Source organism: Pelodiscus sinensis, chromosome 20, assembly GCF_052426305.1.
Source record: "Pelodiscus sinensis isolate ZL-2025 chromosome 20, ASM5242630v1, whole genome shotgun sequence".
In the NCBI taxonomy this organism is placed as follows: Eukaryota; Metazoa; Chordata; order Testudines; family Trionychidae; genus Pelodiscus; species Pelodiscus sinensis.
In genome coordinates this window covers 25940205-25955476 of record NC_143071.1, presented here as the reverse complement: position 1 = coordinate 25955476, position 15272 = coordinate 25940205, and positions in this window count along the sequence as shown.

The following is a 15272-nucleotide window of genomic DNA, read 5'->3' as shown; positions in this document are numbered from 1 at the left end:
AAGCTCTTTTCCATTTGTTTTGCAACCTCTGTGAAATGCTAGAGCACAGTCCATCCAAACCGTACGTCAAGGATGAGTGTCACAGGGTACACGCCAGTTAAATTTCTAGCTGCACATTCCAGTTCATTCAGCCCTTGCTGCTCAGAGCAGATATAATTTGAACGGTGGGAAATAAATTCACAAGATGTTTCCCATTTTCTGTCCAGTCCTCGGAAAGACCAAAACATGCTATAAACAAAAATAGGGACAACGTTACGAGACATGACCTTTGCATTCATGCTGGAGCTCACTTTATTGTACCTGGGTGTCTGAATTGTTACTGTGTTTGGTTTCTCCTTTGGCTGCCTCTGCATTGTAATAATGTCCCATTATCCTGCAAGCTCAATAAAGAACGATTTAAGACGAACTTTGTATCTGAGCCGATAACTCTTGTGCAACAGCAGCATCTGCACCAAGAAGGTTCTGGGAACACTAAAGGGGATGAGTTTCACATATGGATGTCTTCCGGCCAAGTTCCAGCCTGATGTGAATTGAAACAGCTGACTTCTAACACCCCCTCAAAAGTCAGAGTTTATTGGACAGGAATCCCTGCCAAAACAGAAACTATAGCAACTACTGCAATAAAATAACATTTCTGCGTAAAGCTATTGTTACACAGCAGTGCCCCGTTCGTGGCATGGCAGCTTTGAGCACTTTTCTGAGATTTGCTGCCAGGTTTAGATGGTTATCACAGTAGAAGGACGAGGTGGGGAAAAGCCGTCTACTTCACTGGACCAGCTTCTGTTGGTGAGAGAAACAAGAGATTTACACAGAGATTTTCCTCTGCTCTGGGAAATGTACCTAAGTGTGGCTCAAATGCTTGTCTCTCTCATCAACAGAAGTTGGTCCAATAAAAGACAGGGCCTCCCCCAGCTTGTCTCTCTAATATCCTGGGACCAAAATGGCTACAGCAACACTTCATGGAACAATAGATAGCCTCGTCAGCAGAGGTGGAAGGTTCCTGTTAGATTGCCAAGTACATCGCCTGCTGTGACGTACCCGCTCCTGCACCCGTGAAACAGCAAGATGAGACTTCACCAGCCAGTAGAACAGAGAGGGTTTATTGCTTCTCCAGGATACAGCACAGCATAGAAGTGGTGTGGACCGAAGGAGTCAGAGGTTGGCCGCCCTAAACCCCTTGGGGCAGGGATGCCCAGGTCCCTCAACTCCCGGATCTCTGCTTCGTCTCTTCTCTTCATGTTTCCCAGCCAAAACCTGCCCAGCTCCCAGGCCCTGGCCCCTAGCCAGGTGGCCGTCTCTGCCTCCTTTCCTTTGTGTCTCCTTCTGGGAAGGGCCTTGTTATCTGCTCCAGGTGGGACTAGGTGTCTGGGCCAATCCACATGCAGGTGAGTCAGTGGGAATCACACATCATGGCGCAGGGGGACCCCGGGTTACAAAGCAGACAGCCCCCCCCCCCACTACGTCACACCCGCCAGGGTAGAAAATGTCACCCAAAGAAAATGATTGCTCAGATTTCAATGAATACTGCACTGAGCCTTGCCCCAAAGATTTCAAATGTGGCAGGGCCATTCTTTGAACCCTCTGAATTGACTTCAGTTGGGCAACCCTAACCAACCTCACCATTGGACTGGCCCTAAAAGCCTGGAAAGGGTGTTCATGCACGGTGAAAAATAGAGGGTGGGTAATGACCCCTGGTAGAGTTATTCCTTTTGGGTCCACCCTGGCTTCCTTGACTGCAAGTGAATGCCAGCTCAATTTCTGGCAAGGCCTGACTCCTCATCCCCTTTCAGACTCTGGATCACCATTTGGCCTTTTTTTACAGGCAAAAGGTGTCTTTCTTAGACTATTAACCATGGCAAAGAAGACAGATTTCCTGAAGAGAAAAACCCTCACAGATGTGGTCCCCAAATGAGAAGCAGGGAAAAAAGACACTCACATCCTGCCCACCTGGGGGGGGGGCACCGAGATGCAGGGCTTCCCCCAGGACTGGATTAACTCTTCGGAGGGTCCAGGGCTAATACATTTTGTGAGTCCAATCTAGGCTCTGAGGGAGGGCCAAAACTGAGAAGTTCAGTGTGTGAGAGGGGACTGCTGGGAGCAGACTAGAGGCAGGGATACAGCGTCTGGGTGGGAAGTAGGGTGCAGGACCATACACCCCACATATACATACGCCCACACACAAACAATATGCTAGGAACTAATTTAACTACAACTACTCAAGAGAGAGACCTTGCAGTCATGGTGGCTAGTTCTCTGAAAACATCCACTCCGTGGGCAGCGGCGTCAAAAAAGCAAACAGAATGTTAGGAATCATTAAAAAAGGGATGGAGAATAAGACAGAATATCTTATTGCCTCTATATAAATCCATGGCACACTCACATCTTGAATACTGCGTGCAGATGTGGTCACCTCATCTCAAAAAAGATATACTTGGTGTTGGAAAAGGTTTAGAGAAGGGCAAGAAAAATGATGAGAGGTTTGGAACGGGTCCCATATCAAGAGAGATTAAAAAGACTTTTCAGCTTAGAAAAGAGGAGACTAAGGGGGGATATGATAGAGGTCTATAAAATCATGACTGGTGTGGAGAAAGTGAATAAGGAACAGTTATTTACTTGCTCTCGTAATATAAGAACTAGGGGTCACCAAATGAAATTAATAGGCAGCAGGTTTAAAACAAACAAAAGGAAGTTTTTCTTCACTCAGCACACAGACAACCCATGGAACTCCTTGCCAGAGGATGTGGTGAAGGCTAGAACTTTAACAGGGTTCAAAAAAGAGCCAGATAGATTCGTGGAGGTTAGGTCCATCCATGGCTATTAGCCAGGATAGGTAGGAATGGTGTCCCTGGCCTCTGTTTGTCTGGAGGTGATCACATGACAGGAGAGGGACCACGTGAGGATTCCCTGTTGTGATCCCTCCCTCTGGGGCATCTGGCATTGCCACTCTCAGCAGACAGGACTGTGGGATGGATGGACCTTTGGTCTGACCCGCTCTGGCCGTTCTTATGTTCTTATAACTGGCTGGGGGTGAGAGTACAGGATCTGGGTGGGAGGTAGCAGGAGCGGCCTGGGATGAGGTTTCAGGGTCTCGGTAGGAGGTAGGGTGCAGGAGCAGGCTGGGAGTGGGAAGTCTGGAAGGGAGGGCGTAGGGCGTTAGCTCCCCAGGGCGGGGGGCACAATTGTCTCCTCATGGCTCTGTGCACTGTAGGGAAGCCCCCCTGTAGGCACCAGCTGCCCACTGCTCCCATTGGCCACAATTCTCTGAAGTGCGCAGAGTCGTTCCTCTCCCTGCCAGGCAGAGCCCACGGGCTGGATCTGGCTCCAGCTTTCCTTGATCAGGCCCACTAGGCTCAGAGCATCCCCCACCCCTGTAGCTGGAATGCCAGGAACAGCGCACACTGTTGCGGGGGGTGGGGAGGAGCCCTGAGCCTCATAGGCCAAATCAAGGCAAGCCAGGGCTGGATCCAGCTATAGGTTCCCCATCTCTGCTCTAGAGATTGGTCAGGAAGTGCTACAGACAAAAACAACAGGAAGTGAGCGTGATGGCTCTTAGATTTAGGATCTAACCACAGACGCCCTGAAAGAATCTGACACTGCATGTTAGCTGGGGCTTGGTCCGACAGTCCTGTGAGTGAACTTCAGGTGTTCTGAGATAAGCAGTGATGGGCACGTAGCATCTAAACTTAGGATTCACCCTTTAATGGACAGCTAAGAGGTGTGTAGGTTGACTCAGAAGGCCCTACAAGCTTGCTACCATAGAGTTCTGAACACCAGCATTATGACCTGACCACACACCTCATCTGCAACTGGAAGTATACAATCAGGCAGCAGCAGAGACAAAAATTAAAAAAAAACCACAGACCAGTGCTGTGTTAACAACAAAGTACTAAAAAGAATTCAGGTAAAGCTGTATTTTTCTTCTGCCTAAGAAAGTTTCAAAGCTGTATTAAGTCAATGTTCCATTGTAAACTTTTGAAAGAACCATAATGCTTTGGTCAGTTACGAACATTACAGAGTTACCAACAACTTCCATTCCCGAGGTGCTTGTGACTGAGGCTACATCTAAACAGTTGCATAAAAAAGCCTCCGCCTGAGCTCACTAGATTTATATACATGGATTTTCAAAAGCTACACCAAACTGTAAGGTCTAAGGTTTTAAACTAACTTATTGTGATCCTTGTCAGTCTTTGCAATCTGTGTAACTCTCAAACTTACTGTAAACTGCAACTCTGTAATTTTTGTAACATGCAGCCACCTTGCTTGTAACTTTCCCTAAGCTGCATTCTCCCGAGTGAATGGAGAGAGAGTGTGCGCGTGAGAGTGTGTTTGAAGAAGGCTTGGAACAATGGAGAACATTTCTATGAGTCATCACAGTATGGGCATGCTCTCTGCTGGATAAAGGGAAGTCTGGGCATGCTCCCTGATGACGAGGTGAATGAGTCACGGGAGCCATTCAGACACTATATAAAGAGAAGGAGCATGTATGAGACTCTCTCTTTTTCCTTCCCCTGCTCCTGAGACGCTCCTCTTCAGTGTCCCTCCTGACCAGTTTCCCCAGCCATGATGAGCAGACAGACCCTCCAGGATCCACATGCCTTGGCTTCTTCTGCAACCCATATGTCTGTGTAAGTGTGTGATTGCCTAAGGGCAGGAATGAATGGGTGTGAATGACTGGAGGGGTGTGTGCTTGCTTGCTTGTCTGAGAGAGAGACAGAGAGAGAGGGAGAGAGTTCTATCTTCTTTAGCTTAAACCTTTGGTGGCTGCTTTCTCCTCTTTACTTTCACCTAGTGGAAATAAATCCATACTGGTGTAACCCGGGGTGGTCTCCAGAGAGAATATTTTTAAGGTAACATAAACTACAATGGTTTATCGTAAAAAAGTACGCAATTTGTTTGTGACTGAGGCTACATCTAGACTACAATGCTTTATTGGAAAAAGGTACGGAATTTGCATACCTTTTTCTGATACTTTTGACAGAAGAGGCTTTTCTGAAATTTGTCCCGCCTACATTGGGCCAAATTTTGGAAAAACCTCCTCTTTCGGAAGAGCCCTTCTTCCTCATGGAAAGAGGAAGACAGGGCTTCCGAAAGAGCATGCCTGCTCTTCCGCAAGAAAAAGGGGAAGAGCAGATGCGTTCCCCGGATGTGGTGGAGTTTTTCCAGGGTACCACTTTGTAATCAAGACATAGCCTGAAAGCCTAGCCTCCTGATCTACAGCTTTTCCCATTCACATCCCTTTTCCCCTGTGGTATTTCCTGCGAGTCCCTTCTTGGGCCCAGCAGACCTCTGCCAAGAGGCCTCACTTAATTCACAGTGCCTTCTGCTGAGAGCTGGGTGCTCACTTTGTCAATAAATTCTGCCCTGCCCTGCCCTGCCCTGCCCTGCCCTGCCCTGCCCTGCCTTGTGTTACATGAGCCCCATGCTCCAACACTACTTCTTTGGGGCAGATGCTGTGCTCCCTGCTCTTCCAGTTCTGGGTCTCGTGCACAACTCAACGCCCCGGTGGGTAAAACGTATCCCTGCGCTGAAAGCCGCCATAAGCCCTGTGCACCACTTAAGTCTCCAAGGCACAGTGTAAGTGGGACGGAAGTATTGGTTAGACCTCCGGACAGGGTGACTTTCAGCCTTATGGAGGCCGTGAGCCATTGCGAATAACTCTTGTTTTACGATTAGTAAAGCCAAAACAAAATCAGAAGGGAGCCAAACTTTGCTAAGAGATTAGCCCTCCCAAGAAATTCTACAAACGTCTGAGGCTTAAAGGAAGTCAGTGCTCTCCACGGATGGCAGACTGCTCTTCGTGTGAGCTCTGAAACAAATTTACGCCAATAACTTGCTGGCTGTGGAGTCTGTAAATAAGCACACCTTAGGCAGACCGAAGTGAGCTCAACTTGTGGGCTCCGAGCACACTATTTAGAAAAGATGTACACATCCCACCCTGTAAAGCAAATCTGCATTTCATAAGCTTGTAAGGACAGAAAGACAGAGCCTCTCTTTGGCTGAGTATTTACCAGAGTCACTGGCGCATGACTCTATTACACTAGCTGCACAAACAACAAAACTCTCCCGTTTATGCAGGTAAGGAGATGATCTATGGGGGGGTGGTTATCAAAGTATGTGTTGATGATAGCATTGCCAACCCTCCAGGATAGTCCTGGAGTCTGCATGTCATGTGGTGAAGCCACCAGGAATATGTCTAACCCAAACTGGCAACCTTAATTGATGATTTAAGCTATCCAAGAACACAGGATCCTGCAAACGTTCTTGGCCTGATCCTCCATGGTCCTGGACCTTCTGCCAACATTTCTACCGACATGAAGATGGAGTGAGAGGCCTCCTGATCAGAACGGAAGCTTTTTACAGCCGGTTGCATTGGCATAAACGACCAGGCGAGGAGCTCTCTGCCTCGCAGGCTACTTTCAGCATGGCACTATGGCATTGAGGAAAACAACCTGATGGGTGGAATTTGACACTGGGTCCAAAGGAGGCCACTAAAGTTGTCTGTACAATTTTTGGTCAACGTTCCTTGGTAAGTGAACCCTAAAACTGACCTGAGGAGAGTTTGGTATTCCTGAGCATGGGATACTGGCGACCGACGCTAAGCGGGACATGGCTGACTCACCTAACCACTGATCTACCAGCTTGCCCCTCGTTGTGCTGCCAATCCATCTGTCTCCATCCACTCCCAAGTTCTCTCGTTCTTGGCAGTTCTCTCAGCAGTCATGAACAGTCAGACCAAAATAATTCAACAGTGGCTTGTGACTATAGTGGCCTGTGATTGTGGGTATACGCGAGACGTGTAAGGCCTGATATTCAAAGATGCCAGTCATCTGCTGAGCTTACTGACTTCAACTGGAGTGGTGGGTGGTCAGCCCACTGGAAAAATCAGACTCAGAACCGGAGGCACCCGGAATTAGATCTCTGGTGAGAAGTTTAGTCTTAATGGAAAGTGGTTAAGTAAAAAGTGGATAATCAGACTTGCTTGCTTTTCAGGGAATTTCTTTGAGGATTTATCAGTCATTGTTTACATAGCACTTTGAAGAGGAAAAGTTTTATTGGGTGTTAAAGTGAACCATGATGTTTCGGGTCTATCCAAAAGACTTCTTGGTGAGAAGATGGCGATAGGCTAAAGCTATGTGATCTAACACTATGTGAGCATGCTACATAACCGAGCACGTAAATATCAAACTGCAAAGCAAACACTTTGGGGCCAGGTCTCCAGCTGATGTAAAACAGCATTATCACTCCATGGAGCTCAGCAGATCTGACCTGGCGGACACAGCAGAAGAGACAAGGGTGTCCAAAAACATGGGCCTGCTACTCTGTCTTGCAAAGGTCCTTGAATGGCTCCTGTTACCATTATGTGAGCACACACAGACACAAACACACACCCACACACACACACACACAGACCCACACACACAGACCCGCACACACAAACACACACACTTTACATGGAGGTAACTTTGCTGACTGATTTTTAGGCAGGGTAGGTGAGAACAGAATGGGGCCTATTGTTTATCCGCAAAATGTAACTCAGCGCCCAGGCCGTTGGAGGTGGAAATACATTAATCAAATTAAAGATTACTAAAGACAGCTTTAATATTGACTTACACATAGTGAAACAGCAAAGGTGCGTCAACCCAGAGCTCTAAAATGTGACTACAATCGCATGGCAGCCCCCCCCCGCCCCTCCTTTTTCCCCTTTTCTGTGGTTTGCAGTATATGGTTTGACGGGTATTTTTCCTCACCCCATTTGCCTCAGTCTGCAACTCCCTGGTCTTTGTGTGAATTACTCCCTTTTGAGGCCGTTATAGACAAACTATCTGTTTCACCCAAATCTGAGCTATCGCCTCCCACGGGGCAGATGAGAGTTTTGTGGGGCCCAGGGCAGCACAATTTCACGGGGCTCATCTCACCGGGCGTCTCCTCTCTCACCTGTGTTGTGCGGCGTTTCAGCAGACCGCGCATGCGCCCCTCTACCATGCAGCGCACGGCGCTGGGGAATTTAAAATGCGGTATCTCACTGGGCCAGTCCGCCACTGAGCGCGGGGCCCAGGGCAGCCGCCCCACTCACCCTGCCCTATATCCGCCGCTGGTCTCCCACTATAGTCCTGAACACCTGGCAATTTTGATTCCAGAAAAACCCAAGATTACCACCACTAGGAAATGTTTCATTCCAAGACCATGATTTAGACTGTAAACCCTTTGGGGCAAGCCAGAGACCAACGCTGGGTTCTGTGTTTGTACAGCACCTAACACAGTGGGGTCCAATGACTGTGCTCCACGGTGCGATGGTAACACGTTATTATTTGAATAAATTCTAAGCAGACAAGAGTGTGCTGACAGAAGAGCTGAGAAGGAAGTGTGCACACCCCCTGCCACGTCATGTCTGGCTCTAGCCAGGGCTATTTGTCCCTCACCTTCTCCTGCGCTAAATTCACTCACTAGTTTAAAGAGGCACAGGAAATAAAGGCAGTAGTGGAGTCACTGTATACTCCACCTGGGAGCAGCAAGGGAGAGCTGTCCTGCCAGGAATTATTTTAACCTTTTAAAATTTTTGTCAGCAGAATGTCAAGAGTCTCCTACTGGGTTGTGAGTTATATCGGTGCGATACGCGGGCAGGACCAAAGAGCATTCTGTTCTGAGAGGGGGGCAGGGTTGTTTTCCATGCTAATCGGCTTCAAATAGCGGAGAGGAGAAGGCGTGCAAAATAATAATGATGCTTGAATGTTGACGTCCCAGAGGGGGAGAATTTGCTGTAGGACTAGCCAGGATAGCCAGAACTAGCTGGCTACCTACCCAGAGATGGGAGAACTTTGGGTATGTCTACACTACAGCGCTAATTCGAACTAAGCTAATTTGAACTAACGCATCCAGACTAAAAACTAGTTCGAATTAGCATTTTGCTCATTCGAACTAGCATGTCCACATTAAGTGGACCCTGAACCGGGGTTAAGGCTGGCCGGAAGCAGTGCCGGCAGGGCATCAGATGAGGACTTAGAGCGTGGAGCTGCTTCCTCAGGCTAGCCGAGGGCTGTGCTTACAGGGACCCGACCCCCACCCCGGACAGACAGTTCTCAGGGGTGCCCCGCTTGCAAAGCAGTCCTGTCTTGGAGTGCCCTGAGTGCCCACACTGGGCACATCACAGCACTCGGCCATCAGACCGGCTGCACTTGCCGCAGGCTGCCATCTGGGGAGAGGGGACAATCGGGGGGCTGCAGGAGAGCTTCCACCCGCAGAGCCAGCCCAGTCCTCCCTATCGGGGGCTCGTACCCCATTCCTCCCTCACCTCCTTCCACTTACCCTTCCCTAGCCCCCCTTCCTGATGTACAAAATAAAGAAAACTGGTCAAAAATAGAATCTCTCTTTATTGAACAAAACTCGGGGAGACTGGGAAAAGGAGGTGGGAGAGGGGAAGAGAGAAGGTGGGAGAGGGGAGGGCAACTAAAATGATCAGACGTTTGGAAGAGGTCCCATATGAAGAAAGGCTAAAGAGACTGGGAGTTTTCAGTTTAGAAAAGAGGAGACTGAGGGGGGATATGATAGAGGTCTATAAAAGCATGAGTGGGGTGGAGAGGGTGCATCAAGAAAAGTTCTTCATTAGTTCCCATAATAGAAGGACTAGAGGACACCAAAGGAAAGGAATGGGTAGCAGGATTCAAACTAGTAACAGAAAGTTGTTCTTCACAAAGCAAAGAGTCAACCTGTGGAACTCCTTGCTGCAGGAGGCTGTAAAGGCTAGAACTAGAACAGAGTTTAAAGAGGAGTGAGATCAAGTCATGGAGGTTGGGTCCATGGAGTGGTATTAGCCAGGGGGTAGGAGTGGTGTCCCTGCCCAAAGTTTGTGGAAAGCTGGAGAGGGATGGCACGAGACAAATGGCTTGGTCACCGTCTTCGGTCCATCCCCTCCAGGGTCCCTAGTATTGGCCGCTGTCGGCAGACAGGCTACTGGGCTAGATGGACCTTTGGTCTGACCCAGTACGGCCATTGTAACCTCAGGGCTCAGGGTTGGGGGTCTAAGCGGACCATCTTGATTTTCATGCACACCTGCTCCTGGGTGGCCAGGCTGGCAGCTCTCCTGCCCTAGCCGGCCACTTTCCTGTGCCTAGTGCGGAGGTCGTGGACGAGGTCCACGATGTCCGCACTAGACCAGGCGGGTGTCCGCCTCTTGCAGTCCTGGGCAAGCTCCCGGGAGCCGCCAGCCTGGTCCCGGGAAGAGGGGGAGGGCTGGGGGGCATCGGGTGGCTGGCTCGATCCGTGCCAGGTGCAGGGTCTGCTGGCTGGGTGCTGGCAGGCTTGCACGTGGCACGGGCATCGTAGCCAGCCTGTGCCCCTTTAAGGGGTCCGGGGCCCGGAGGAGGGCAATAGAGTTTCCCTGGTGTTGGCCAGGGTGGCCACCAGGGAAAGCTGGGGAGGGCTAGCCTCCCACTAGTTCAAATTAAGGGGCTACAGACCCCTTAATTCAAACTAGTAAGTTCGAACTAGGCTTAGTCCTCGTGCAATGAGGTTTACCTAGTTCGAACTAAGCGCTCCGCTAGTTTGAATTAAGTTCGAACTAGCGGAGCGCTAGTGTAGCGCCTATCAAAGTTAGTTCGAACTAACATCCGTTAGTTCGAATTAACTTTGTAGTGTAGACATACCCTTTCTCCCCTCACCGTCCCCAACCCAAGGAATCTCCACACACAGAATGAGGTACCGGCTTGCACTTCTGGGCTGCTCTGAGGTGTCAACATGGCACCAAATGTAAATAAGACCAACTTGATGGCTAAACAGAACAAGCGAGGGTGTCCTCATAGTACCAGCCGGGAGAGGCAGCTCTTCCCCCATCCTGCCTCCTGGCCTCTTCCTTTATCCCTCAGAACAGGCCAGGCTGCAGACCATGTCCCAGAAAAATAGGCCCGGCTCCCTTTCACGCCAGCCCCTCACTCAGCATGTCCTCTCACTAGGTGCACTCCCGGTTGCTGGGAGTAGAGATTAGTGATTAGGTCCATCCCGACTGGAAGCCTGGATCGCACTCTCTGAGGACTCCCAGCCTGTGGCTCATGACATGGGCTTTGTCCAGGGGCTGACGGCTCAGGTGAGTTAAAGCCTCGCACAGGAAGCTGGAAGGGAAGGGAGGGGAATCCGGCCAGGGCGTTACACGTGTAGCTCGACAGGAGGTTTTCATCTGTAGTGGCAATGGCAGGCTAACTGGAGAATGACGCCAGCTCTTCCCGTGCCTGGGTTGACAGGTTCTGGCTGGAATGTGGTTGGAGCGCGGGACAGAGAACAGCCATTTCGATACATTTTTTTTGTAAATCATGCGAAAAATAACAAAAGTGGTTTTTGTTTGGTCAGGGGTTTTCTGGCAGGGCGGGGGAGAGCTGTAATCTCATTATTTGACTCCAGATGCTAACCTTGGCTCTGGGAAACTCATTTGTCTTGACTTCGACGTGGGGAACTTTCGGAGCCAAAGGCAAACGGCTATAGATTTATGCCATTTGAAAAATATCAAACCATCGTAAGCCAAGCCACTTCATGTCGAAATCAAAAAATCAATCCTGTGGGATCATGCAAAGCAGACTCCGGAGCTCTAAAACGCCAACCAGAGACGACAGGAGTTGTAATTTGTACCATCTCCTTCTAGATCACTAACGCCAGAATTGCTGAACGCTCAAATCCGCGTAGACTATGGAACAGGGAGAAGCCAGAGGGAGGCATCTCTACTTTTCTCTGGGCTGAGGTGTTAATGATGGCTCGGGGGTCTGGCAGGGCTGCAAGCTACATTCTGCACATGGCCAAGAGCAGCGAAGACATCCCTGGGCCATGCTTTTTTCCACTGTGCTCTGCCAAAGGACCCCATCGTATCCTCAAGAGACACGATCCAATCTTCCTGCTGTAGCAGCTCTATTACGGGTCTGGCTTTTCCCCAGGAAAAAGAAAAGGTGACCAGCAATGAATCATTCCAAGGCAATTAGGGCTGATCTGCTGTTGCCCTGTTTAGTCTCTAATCCACAAGGCTCTTACCTCTCAGACCTGCAGGCTAACTCCACTCCGCTTTCCGGAGGTAGCCCGTCCGTACGGCGTTTTTAATTTGCAAGGCTCCCTGTGGTGAGCAGGGATGGCCACTCACTGAGCCTGTGGAGGAAGAACCCGTCTCTGAGCCCGGGTGGGCTGAGACGGAACCTGCCCCTTTAAGTCCACAGAGGCCTGAGGGAGGGGCAAGGAGTATAAAAGCTGAGCCCAGCAGTTCAGTAAGGGCCCAGCCGCCGGAGGGAGCAGAGGCCTCCCCCGAAGATGCTGAGGAGCTGGCCAAGGCCGACGAGTGGCCCAGGCCCCCAGGAGGTCACTCTTTTCTCCCTACCCCAAAAGCAGACTACGCAGACCCTGTGAACCCGCCGCTGCCGGGGAGCCAGGTACAGACTGAGGGGGAGTCTGGAAGTGGCCCCAGGGAAGCAGAGGAAAGTCAGGTGGACCTGATAGCCCTCTGGAGTGTGTCAGCGTGTTTCGGAGCGGATTCCCTGCCGACCCCAGTGGCCGCCAAGGCTGCCACTGCTAGAGCCCTGGAGCAGGATGGGCCCACGTCCCGCCTGCCACCCCCCACACTGGGTGGAGTCTCCCCCTCTCCACTTGTGCTGGGAAAACTGTTTGTTTGCCCGTCCCTCCCTGAACTAGGGCCTGGGCTAAAAACTGACTGTGGGAACTGTCTGCTTGCCCCGCCCTGAGCCATTTAGGCTGGTGTGGGTGTTGCAGCCTGTCCTGCCCTCAGGCCCCACTGTCTTAAAGGGTCTGCTGGCCTAATAAGTATAGTCGGGCCCAGGATTAGGGCGTGTAAGTGGTCTCGCTCAATGTCCAGGGGGCTAAATGCACCATGGCCCGATGCTGGATGAGCTTCTTCCAGCATAACCACCCTGCTGTTGGGTTTCATTCATTAGCTCCGTTATCAGCCCGCCCGGTGCAGGAAAGGAGGCAGAGGATTTTCAAGAGCCGTGCCACGGATGCTGCTGCCGTGTTCCCAGCGCGGCCTCACAGAAGAGCCATGACAATGCAAGCCCCTGGTCGGCTGGATTCCCTGCTCCCTGGCGTTTCTATCCTCGCTCATGTCTGTGCCAAAGACCTCCATTCCGATTGGCCAGTGCGTTGGACAAGTGCAAATAATGGCACACGGTGCAGGGCTATAAAGATTCAGGGGCTTGATTCCTGCTGGGACAACAAGTCGAGGCAATAGGGGAATTTAGCCTCTAGAGACCATCTTCAGTCATTGGCTTCTTTGCCCAGACTCAGCAATGGGACAAATGAGGGCAGTGTAGAGTCCTGCCGATTATTAAAGCAACGGACCCATTTCACATAGGACATTGATTGTCCATCCAGAGATGATGTGTGGTCAGCTCTGATCTTGGCTTTGCTGGAAACCCTGTTTGTCAGAGAGTGGAGATGGCTGGCAGGGGAGAGATCGCTTGATCATTCCCTGTTCGATTCACTCCCACTGGGGCACCTGGCATTGGCCACTGTCGGCAGACCGGGTACTGGGCTGGATGAACCTTTGGGCTGACCCAGTCTGGCCGTTCTTATGGGACCAGTGACCTCGCAGGCCAAGACTCCATAGCCCATTAATAAATTCCTGAGCCATTCCAGTCCCTATAGATCACAGCCCTAAGGCCAATCTCTCCTCCAGGTCTTATTGCCCTAAACAATAAATAGACCAAATATGAATGTGATAGAGGAACACAACAGGGGGGAGCAGTTAGGCTGTTTTGGCTGGAGCTGGATCACCACAACACAGGGCTTTGGGGAGTGGTTCTTGCATGGAGCAAAGGGTCACCAGGTACCAAATAGTTGACAAGGCAAAAATGTGACAGGTTCCCACCTTGTTCTTTGCCAACTCTAACCGACTCTCTTACATTATCTCTTAGATTAAGCCCTTCAATGTCAGCAGCCCAGCCTTTGGGTCCAAAATAAAAGGGACTACAGTTTCCTACAGTAATTGACTACATACAGTCAGAATGGCAGCTCCTATGCCACCATGTGACCGGGGGCATGGCCAAAGAAAAGACTGGTTGCATTATTCCTGCATCCAGATAAAGTTTCACACCAATTGGATAGAAAATCAATAGGAACTGGAATAGGCTTTCATTTCAAGTTGCTAATGACCTTCAAAGGATCCAGCTTCCCATCAGCTAACAATCCACAGCTGTAACCACCGAGGAGGATTTTTGATCATCTACATGCATCCCTTGAAATGATGATTGCTGAATTATCATGCACGCTTCATGCAAAGCATGAGCAGCTGAGATCAGCTCTTTGGTAACCCTCCCCTTCTCCTCATATGCCCATTAGCAGAGGGCAAGAGCCTGCCTGGGTTTTGCTGATTGCTAGCAATGAGAAATTCTGAGCGGCTGAGCTTGAGACTGAGCGCTATTGCCAAGTACAATATTGGACTGATGATGTCCTGACAGTACAAATAGTCTGCACCATAAAATAAACACTTGCAGGGAGCAAAGTGAAAGGGAATTTGGAGCAAGTGAGGATTCCAGCAGAAGTATTACTGAGCCTGTCTGAAGTTAGTAAAGGCATCCTCTAGGACACAAACAAGTGTAAACTTCCAATCTTTCCCTCACCTCCCCAGCTCCTACCAAGAAAGGGAATGGCTACTTGCAATCCGCCAAGATAGCAGGATTTTTTCCAGGTTTCATAAATTGCTTATCACAGTCAGAAATGATAGAAACAGTGAAAATACGGTAGAGACATTCCAAGTGCCCATAAAAGTACAAATAGAAAATTGCTGTCAAGGGGGAGCTGGCCAACAGGAGAGTTAGCGGCTGCTCACGTGGATATCCCGGCACGGAGCCTTTATTTCCATGACCCCAACATCACCTTTGTCACAGGGTCTGTCAGAAAACCCATGTCCGCCCTCTGTTCAGGGTTCCAGCCCAGGGCCCCTGTAAGCAGCTACGTGCTGCCCCGTTGCTTCCCCCCACAGCCCCTCTCAAGGCCCCTATCAGCCCCTTCCTGGGCACGCTCCTCCGTAGATTGCACAAGGAAAACCCCCATAGTTGGGCTGGAGGCCTGGTCTTGAGACACGGATGGGGTAGGGGTCTCACACCCAGGGCTCTAGCCTGAGTCAGCAGCGTAATAGCCCCACACCCCACGTCAGCTGACCCAGGCCATGCTTTTGGGGTTTTATTGCAGGCTAGACATACAGTTAGGAGCCCCACCCCAGGCCTCCCTGCATTCCAGGGTCTGGCCATCTTCCAGCACCAGTGAGTCCTTCCTTCGGGCCACCTTGCTCTCGT